Source organism: Pterocles gutturalis, unplaced genomic scaffold (genome assembly GCF_000699245.1).
Source record: "Pterocles gutturalis isolate BGI_N339 unplaced genomic scaffold, ASM69924v1 scaffold2906, whole genome shotgun sequence".
Classification (NCBI taxonomy): domain Eukaryota; kingdom Metazoa; phylum Chordata; class Aves; order Pterocliformes; family Pteroclidae; genus Pterocles; species Pterocles gutturalis.
This window is the reverse complement of record NW_010102877.1, coordinates 90,806-99,640: the sequence shown is the minus strand read 5'-3', so window position 1 is coordinate 99,640 and position 8,835 is coordinate 90,806. Positions and strand designations below refer to the sequence as shown.

At 40.2% G+C, this 8,835-nt stretch overlaps 1 protein-coding gene across 1 annotated transcript in view; it reads right to left on the bottom strand.

Annotated features, from left to right (window-relative positions):
- PLCL1 (phospholipase C-like 1) overlaps window positions 1-4,930 on the bottom strand; it is a 47,206-nt gene extending 42,276 nt beyond the window's left edge. Inside the window, exon 1 of the mRNA XM_010086456.1 lies at window positions 4,922-4,930. The gene's annotated coding sequence lies outside the window, so the exon portion shown is untranslated. The remainder of the gene's footprint in view (window positions 1-4,921) is intronic.
- Between the last annotated feature and the right edge of the window lie 3,905 nt (window positions 4,931-8,835).

Genomic DNA, 8,835 nt, shown 5'->3' with positions numbered 1-8,835 from the left:
TTTTTTTCCTCTGTTTCTCTTTTCCCTGTTTTTTTTTTTTTTTTTTTTTGGATGGATACTTCTGTTTTCATACTTAGTGATATGTAAGGAACATCAGAATTCTACAACTGCAGTTCTTCATCTCTGAGTAGGACTTTCCCATATCTTTTAATCAATTGAACAGAATTCCAAGTCTAATCCACAGACTGATTGTCTAAAATTAACAAGATATGAGTATTATTGACATTGATAGGATTCTTTTAACTGATATTAACAAACTCCCTAATCTACTGTATAATACACTCAAACCCTGCAAAACAGCAATTGCTGACTGAGCTTATTACTGCATCAACTATTCCCCTCTTGGTCTCTACAGAATAGGAACATACCCAGAGCTGCTAATTTAGATTTAATGAGACAGGTTTCATTCATAATTATCAAGAAGTTATTTATTCTAGTGTTGCAAAAACTCAAAATGTGTTTCTGCAAGCTCAAATGCCGTCTTCTCAGCCTGACAAGTCAGGCACCAGCCTTTTCCCTGCCACATTCACATTGCTTGAACAAACATCTCCAGATCCTGACACCAGGGTTTAGCCAGGCCACACACCTCCAGGTCCAAGGGATCACACTGGAGAGCAGAGGAGTGTTTTCTTCAAGAAGTGTCCTCCCTCCACTGGGCTCCACTCAGAGCCTAGAGAAGGTGATTTAAACACACTTTTCCTCCCCACTGATTTTATGCTGAACTTAGTTCAACTGAGCCTACAGACTCCTAATTCAAGTTTAGCTATTGGCTTTAAGTCTCTACCTTAACCCAATTTTGACACACTGCTCTTCTAAGACAAGACATCCAGCTAAGAATACTTCTGTGCTGCAGTGTCTCCAGTGGCTAAATTCCTGCTCTGTTCTACCTTTCACTGGAGACTATGAACAATAATAAGTACAGCCACCTGGCAAGTTAAAAGCTGCCAACATCTTATGTGAATAATCAGCTAACCTGCTCTCTTGTGCTACCTGCCAAAAACAATCACACTGCAAATTATCAGAAAAACTCTCTGTGGTATTCACCCACACAAGAGCATTTGTTCCCCTTCATTAACCAAAGCACAGATGTACCCCTGAATCTTGGAGGTGGAAAGTCTTTCTCCAAGATGCTAAGTCAATCAAAATTGATGTTACCACAGTAACTGGCCCAGGATTGCCCTTTATCCTCAGTCACTTGTACTGATGACACTGAATTTACAGTGGCAATGAAAGAAGGAAAGGATTATGTTCGCCAAAAAAAAGAAATCTACATCAGTGTGAAAACAAGCAACTAACTCGTAGATTTTCCACCCTAAAGATCTTCTCTACTAGAGATAACCTAGCTCTAAACAAAACACTGTTACTGGAAACAAATACAACCAGTTCGCACACAATGTACAGGGACAAAAAGAAAATCCCTATTTATATGGGAAACTTCGTGCTTTCCAAGGCAAGACGCTTCTTTCAAAGTGACTAAAACTGTGGTTTCCTTTGGGTTCTTTGGACACCCCCTGCAAGGTGACCTAAGGGGCTGACTCCATCTCCTGCTCCTGAGCCTGCATAATATCCATCATGCAAAAATACCCCAGGCCATCAACCACAAGACCACTTCAACACATGCTTAGCTCTCAACATACACACAGCTGCTCTGAAATCAGTCAACACCAAGGAGACATACCTGAGTGCTGGCCTGACTGCACTCTAACATCACAAACAACTGTTTTCTAAAGGATTCTAAAGGAGGGATTCAGATCTCCAGCCTAAGCACGCTCCCAAAATAGGAGAAGCTCTCCTGTTGAACACGTCATCCTTGTCAGAAGGACTGGATATGTAAACAGTGGGATCAGTAAGCCATCAGCAGTTGTGGGAAAACTCCACCCCATCCACCCTGACCTTTGACCACTCAGTCTTCTGCTGTTCAAATCAAAGAGCTAACAGAAATAAATATGGGGGACTAAAAAAATATGACTAAACATGCTCTCCACCTCATCCCACCCCCTTTGTCAAAACTACAGGAAATAAATTGTTGAGCTGAAGTTAAGAAACAGGGCAGTAATAAGAGCTACATAACAACCCTGCACATGGAAGTCAAGCTCATGAGTTATTATTTGTCTGAAATTAAGTTATCTGAAGGGTTTCTAAAGCATTGACCACCTTCCAGGATTCTGCTAAGGAGGATGAGAAGGGCAAAAAGCATCACTTACCCAAAGTCATCAACAGCCCTTAAAGAGCTGCAGGGCTCCTGTGAAAGGATGTGAAATTCAGTAATGATGCTAAGAGCTAAACTTGTTAAGTGTGGTTAAAGGCCATTTCCCCAAAAACCAATTCACGTTTTCACCAGTGAGTATCACTGTTGCTAAAAGAGATGCTTTATTCTATCTTTGCCATTTCCCATGAACCTAGCACTAGGAAATCAATAACAGACAGCTTAGTCTGTCCTCACAAATAGATTGCAATAAACTGTGCATCCTAAAAGCTATCTGCTCTAGAAACTCCAGATGATCCACTTAATTGGCTAACTGATTACCTGACTTTTTTCTTCTCCCAGGAGAAACAAATTAGCTCTACAGGGTGAGGTTTTTTGGGATGCTTCTAGATATTCCAGTTATACACAGACAGAATCCCAGTCCCTGGAAATCTTAAAGCTTTACAGCACTTGTGGTGGAAGAATGTACCTTTAAACATTAATTAAAGAAGTCAGTGAGTCCCTAGTGGCACTCAAAGAACCATATAGCAGGTTGACAAATGATGGAGTAATTTTTCTATAACGAAGTAAATCAGAGCAGGGAAGGTTTATATAAAGTATCCAAGAAAACACAGAAAGCCAATGCTGGGGCCAGGGCTGCAACCAGATGTCATGCGCATGTGAGGCTTAGTCCATCTGATCAGAGACGTGACTCAGAGCTCACAGTACCAGTATGTGATTACTACAGGTAGCAGTAATCATTGGAAACTGGTATTCATTACTAGGACACAAAGATTTCTTCTGAGAATCTCAGCCATGTTCTGGCCATCCTCAGAGAGCATCCCAGGACTGCCCATTTTGCAGATTTTATTCGTTGTCCTCACAGCCTCTGCTATCACAACAAATTAATGAGCTGAACTCCCTCTAATCTTTCTTGGCAAGGCTTGGAGGATGTAAGTATCAGATATCCACTGTGACAACTCACAGGACAACAAAGATAAGGTTACCTACTCAAAACCCATCCATGCTGACAACACTTGGCACAGAGCAGCTACCTTTGCACAGGGGCTGAACAACCAAACAACCTCATCGCTGGTGCAGGCGGCCGCAGGGACGCTGCCAGTGGCACTTGGGCTAGCCGCACAGCTCAACAGATTGCGAGAGCAGATGTCAATGCTGCGGGATCGACCTTGTTAGCTTCTTCAAGGCAAAATTCCTGCTAATTCTGGGATTTGAGCACATGTGGAATAAAGATCGGATCTGAAGTCTAACAGATGTGCTCTTAAAAGCTGGGTTACACATGTAATGGAATAAACAGAAAATTTAAGGCAGACCAAAAATACAACATGGACAGATATATGAGAAATAGCTTCAGAACACAGTGTCCAACAATTTTCCAAATACTGAAATAGTCATGCGGCATGTCTGAAATCCAGCTAGTTGTCACTAACCAAAAGTTTAACTTGAGCTCAAGCTCCACACAGAAGCCTAAACACAGTCATCATTCATGAGAAAGCAATGACTAAGGGATCTCAGGTGCAGGAGAAAGAAAAGTGTCATGGGGAACAGCAATATCAGCATTTACAGTGGGATTTTCTGAACTCCCCAGGATTACCTGGACATCAGGGATGAGTAGGGGATGGTCATCAAGACCTGTAATAATGACTTTGCAGTGAGCTTCTGATCAAAGGGGGAGGGAATGTCACTCTGCAAAATAAGCATCCTGAGGGCACAAAACCAGAGTGAAGACAACAGCTTAACTATTCTGGGATGCTGAATAGTCCCCACTGGAGAAGTTCAACAGGAGGCAAGGGTATAATGGCTTGTCTGCTTTCTTCTTTCCCTCCATTACTAAAATTCGTTTCAAATACTGGACTGTACGATGTAGAGAGAGAGAGAAGAACATCTGGAGATCTTTGAGAAAAACATCTGAACCAAAATGATTTGCTGTTCAAGGAATGCTCTGTTGTGCATTTGCTTTTTTTATCTTCTTTTCCTTTCTTTTTAAAATCACTAGTATTGCCAAATTTATTCAATTTTACCTTGAAGAAAAATTACTCTTGCTGTTTAAATGATAAATGAGAGCAAAAGAAAAAAGCAGCAGCACATAAAGATTCCATCTGGAAACACTTTTTGGAAACGAAAGTCATGCAATGGAAGAAGGGTTTATTTTCTGGCATGGTACCACACTGAAGTTACTACTTGAAGTTACTCTGAGCACCGTGACCAGGAGGACTCAAATATTGCTATCAAACACTGCAGGCTCACTGAGAGTTGCAGCATTATCCTGACAGGGCTGCTGTGGGCCAGGGAGCAGGAAAACGAGCACTGCAATATCTGCACATCTCAGCACAGCGTTAATGTTTATCTCTTTTGCTAGTCAGAGATATGACAAGCTCCGCAGCGAGCGCAGAGGACACTGCCACAATGTCCTTCCAAAACACAACTTCCCACTGCCCCTAGTTGAAATAAGACTTAGAAGCTGCTCCATACATTAGCACAGGGGCGGGTGCATTCACCCCTACACCTGCAAGCTAACGCAGAGATACCTGACCCAGCTGCAGGGTCTTCACCAACGGTCCTGCGAGCAGGGACGCCACAGATTGCTGTGCACGCTGCCGTGGTCATCATCCTTGTAGTGCCCCAGTCCTGGTGGGATTGCACAGGTTGTGCAAGAATCTACAGGGCTTGAAGCCTTTGAAACTACGGAAGACAGGCTTTTTATTTCCACATCACCCAGGCGCCTGGGAGAACAGCATCATGCACTATGTAACGCAATGCAAAAATCCAAACACTACACGCTATGCGCACACCTTCCCGCAGGTTTTTACCTGCAACTATTTGTTTATTTCTGCATCTCTTCAAAGCAACATATGCTTTAAGTATTTTGAAGAAATTAGTTATTCAGACACTGACATTAAACCACAGCAAGACCTTCCCTGCAACCCCTGTTCAGGGGGAAGAAGGGGAAAGGAACCACAATAAAAAACTAAAATTAAGGACTTTCACTGGGAGGGAATTGCAAGAATCTAACCTAGCTGAACTCAAAAGATTTTTAAAAAAATTATTTTAAAGATGCCTCCATTGCATCTGTAGGAAGTCCTCCTTAAAACCTGAAAAAAAGAGGATAACCTGTAGGTAAATCATCTAAACTTTCTTCAGTCAATTCATGGAAAACACTACTGGAGACAGGTAAGCCAGAAAGGAGGTTGCGCTGGTTAAAAACATCTCTTAAACAGGAAAGAAAAACAGCTACAGGAAAGCAATACATTAAAAACTGAAAATAAGATAAGTTGTTCATGTGGGTTATAAAGCAAAATAAGGAAAATTAGGAAATTAGTAAAGGAAGAAAACATACAAAGGAGGAAACAGCAACCAGAGGAGTTGATCAAGCAGGAGAAGGGTTTGGTGACAGGTGGCAATTCTAGCAGAGAAGGTCCAGACAGTTCATTTGAAAATATTAGGAAGAGGCTGAATCTTACCAGTAGTCCATCACTGAGCGGGAACACCGGTGTTGTTAACAGTAAAAAAGAGCAGTTATTCACTACATGACAATAAGGAAATTCTAGTAGTAACTCAGGAGGAAAAGCCAAATAAGTTTAAGAAGACCTGGCTAAGGAAAAACTTGCCACACTGGCACTCCCCTTCATTACACCTCTGAATGCCGGATTTCCAGCATATCTTTGAGTTGATATTTTTCATTGTCAAAATAATGGAGGAGCTGAAAAAAGATTTGATTAAGAAAGAATAAAAATATGATTAGCATTAACTATTTCCAACATGACGGAAAACAGAGCTTGTCAGAATAACCTGATATATCTTTTTATGAGATAAAAATTTTAGTTGATACACATAATAAAGTCATTCTAGTACACTTAGACTCTGTGATATATTATGGTTTCTGCAATGCATTTGACTTGGTACTGAATGACATTTTGATTAAGAAGATATAGCAATAAAAATAAACTCAGAAGACATTAAATGGATCAAACATGAGATAAATGATGTGTCTCAAATGCAACAGTAAATGTGAAGCACTCATCATGTAGATGTGCTTCAAATGGGATTCTGCAGGGACCCGTTCTTAGTCCAATGCTATTTGGCATTTTTAGAGTGACCTGGAAAAAAGCATAAAATTGATACACAGAGTCTGGTGACTGATACAAAGCCAAGATTTGGACAGCTATGAACAACAAAGAATATGGCTCAGTGATCAAAAGACTGCTTGACAAACAATGCATTAAAAAAAAAGCATGTTCCAATAAGGACCAAAATGTGAGGTCATAAATCTAGAAACACAAGGGGCAGGCCTTATTTACAAGACTGTGATCCAGGAAACAATAATTTTGGAAAAACACATCAACTTTGTTGTCACAGATGATCAGCATAGAATGCAACAAAAGATTGCAATGGTATACTTGGTATAAACATAATATCTGCTAGGGATAGAGAATTTCTAATATCTTTGTATTCGTCTATCATGCGATACCCTCAGTTTAGAAATTACATTGAAAACTGGAGAGAGCTCCGAAAAGCCACAAAAACAAGGAAGATTTTGGAAAACCCATTCAAGCAAGAGATTCCAAATTCTTTTAGTTCAAAAGGTCTATTTCTGGTCACAAGCAACTGCAGATGGCCAAATTAATATAAGGAGTAACTTTAAAGGATGTTTCTTACGCCCTAAAATAAAGGCATATCTCGGCACTTTTATTCAGAATGTAATGGTTCCAACTCAGTAGTTTAATTAAATAATGAATCAATGTGTTTTAAGAAGTCCTTCAAATTAAGTTTCCTTATTGACCCTATAGAAACTCAAGATGCAGACTGACATTGTCACAGATTATAGATGATTACATAAAGATCAGCATCATCATGGGATAGATCCTTTAAACACCAAGAAGTTGATACATTCAGAGGAAAACTATAAAAAACCCCCACAGAACCAAAAATCCAACAAGAAAACCACCCCAAAATCCACAATGAGGATAGCTGAGGAAGGTCACAACTCCCAAGGACAGCAGGAGTCTCTCCATCACTCAAAAGGCGTTCATCAGCACCAGACTCCTTCCAACAGGATGACACATGAGACCAAACATGATTTCAAGTCCTATACAATGGAGAGCAGACCAGATTTCAGTGGTATCTTCTGGCACAGTTATTTAGGTACTAGCCCAAAAATTCAGTCCCATATTTTTCCAAAGACAACCGCTGAATGTGACCATACTGTCTGGTATCATGGCACTGGAGATTACGAAGCACAGGGGCCCAAAATAGGATGACAAATTTAATTTAATTCAGAATCTTACAGCAATCCTCGAGGAATCAAACATGTAATCCAATAAGCCACCCAAATCTCCACAGTCTAATCACATTATTTTAAGTCCTTTTTAATCAACTTAAATTATTTCTTCATTAATCACATTTATGCTGATTCAGATCAACCCCAATCCTTAAATTTGGCAATGAAGTTCCAAAAAACAATAGAATAAGGTAATAAAATTGTTTTAAAGGCAATATCTTTTAAAATTCTGATTGTCATTCATAACTGAATTATTAAATAGGTTGAGATAGAATACATAAAGCCAAATAAGAACTATTGGGCAAGCTAGCAGCTTTGTTTCAGCTGGTCTAGAATTCACTTGGGGGTGAAATTTTGCCCCAAGTGTGCTGTCTAAAGGCCGCAGCTGTCTTTGATTGAGAAAAGCAACGTTCAGCATACCTGACAAATGCATTAGCTCCTCCAAGGAAATTGTTTATCAGTTTAGGAAAGCGTCCTTGATGTGTACGAGTTTGTACAGCTGGTGTGCGGGCTCTCCGCAGGGGTACAGGTACCACCTCCATGGGAGCGCACAGACAGATCCCTGTGGCAGCCCTAGCACGGGGTAGGTGTGCGGGCACGTCCGCGCACACATGGCATGCCGAAGGACTTGGGTTGTCCTATTTGTGCTTTACTATCTCTTCTCAATGAGCTTCATGACAAAACCAGGTTTAGGGAAAACTTTCTGATTGCTCCTCTACAAAGCACACATATTGGTGTTGAGGCATGACTGTATGTATACACATACTCAAAAATTTGTGAAGTATTTTACTCTCAGTTTTTAGCTTCACAACTATGTGCACAGCACATACAATATATTTGCCTTCAACATCCTTAGGCGGAAAAGCTAGGTCGTAGGTATAAATTATGTTTGGTGATATAAGAACAGACTACTTCAAGCCATGAAACATGGTCCTACACTAGTCAAGGAGTTGCCAGGGCTAAAACCAACATAAAAGTGACACAACGATTTTAGTGGTCTACTTAGCGACGGTATAATAAATTAAACATCTCCCTGAAAAGCAAAACACAGATCTCCCCATTAATACAAAGGAAATAAGTACTCCAGAGAGAGCTGTGGTAGCCTCATTGAATCATATTATGTGAATCTAATAAGTAGGTGTATTCCAAATTTTTACCAACGCAGACGCTGAATGTTTGTGTTACTCATTAAAATCAGGAAGGAGTAAATGATGCAGGTTACAAGTGTTTTGATAAGCCTTCACAGCAAACTGCAGCATAAACATACAATTGATTTAAAGAATAATTGATTTGCTACGCTCATGTGCTACAATTTTTATCACATTTCTTCAAAACTATCCACCTTCAAGGG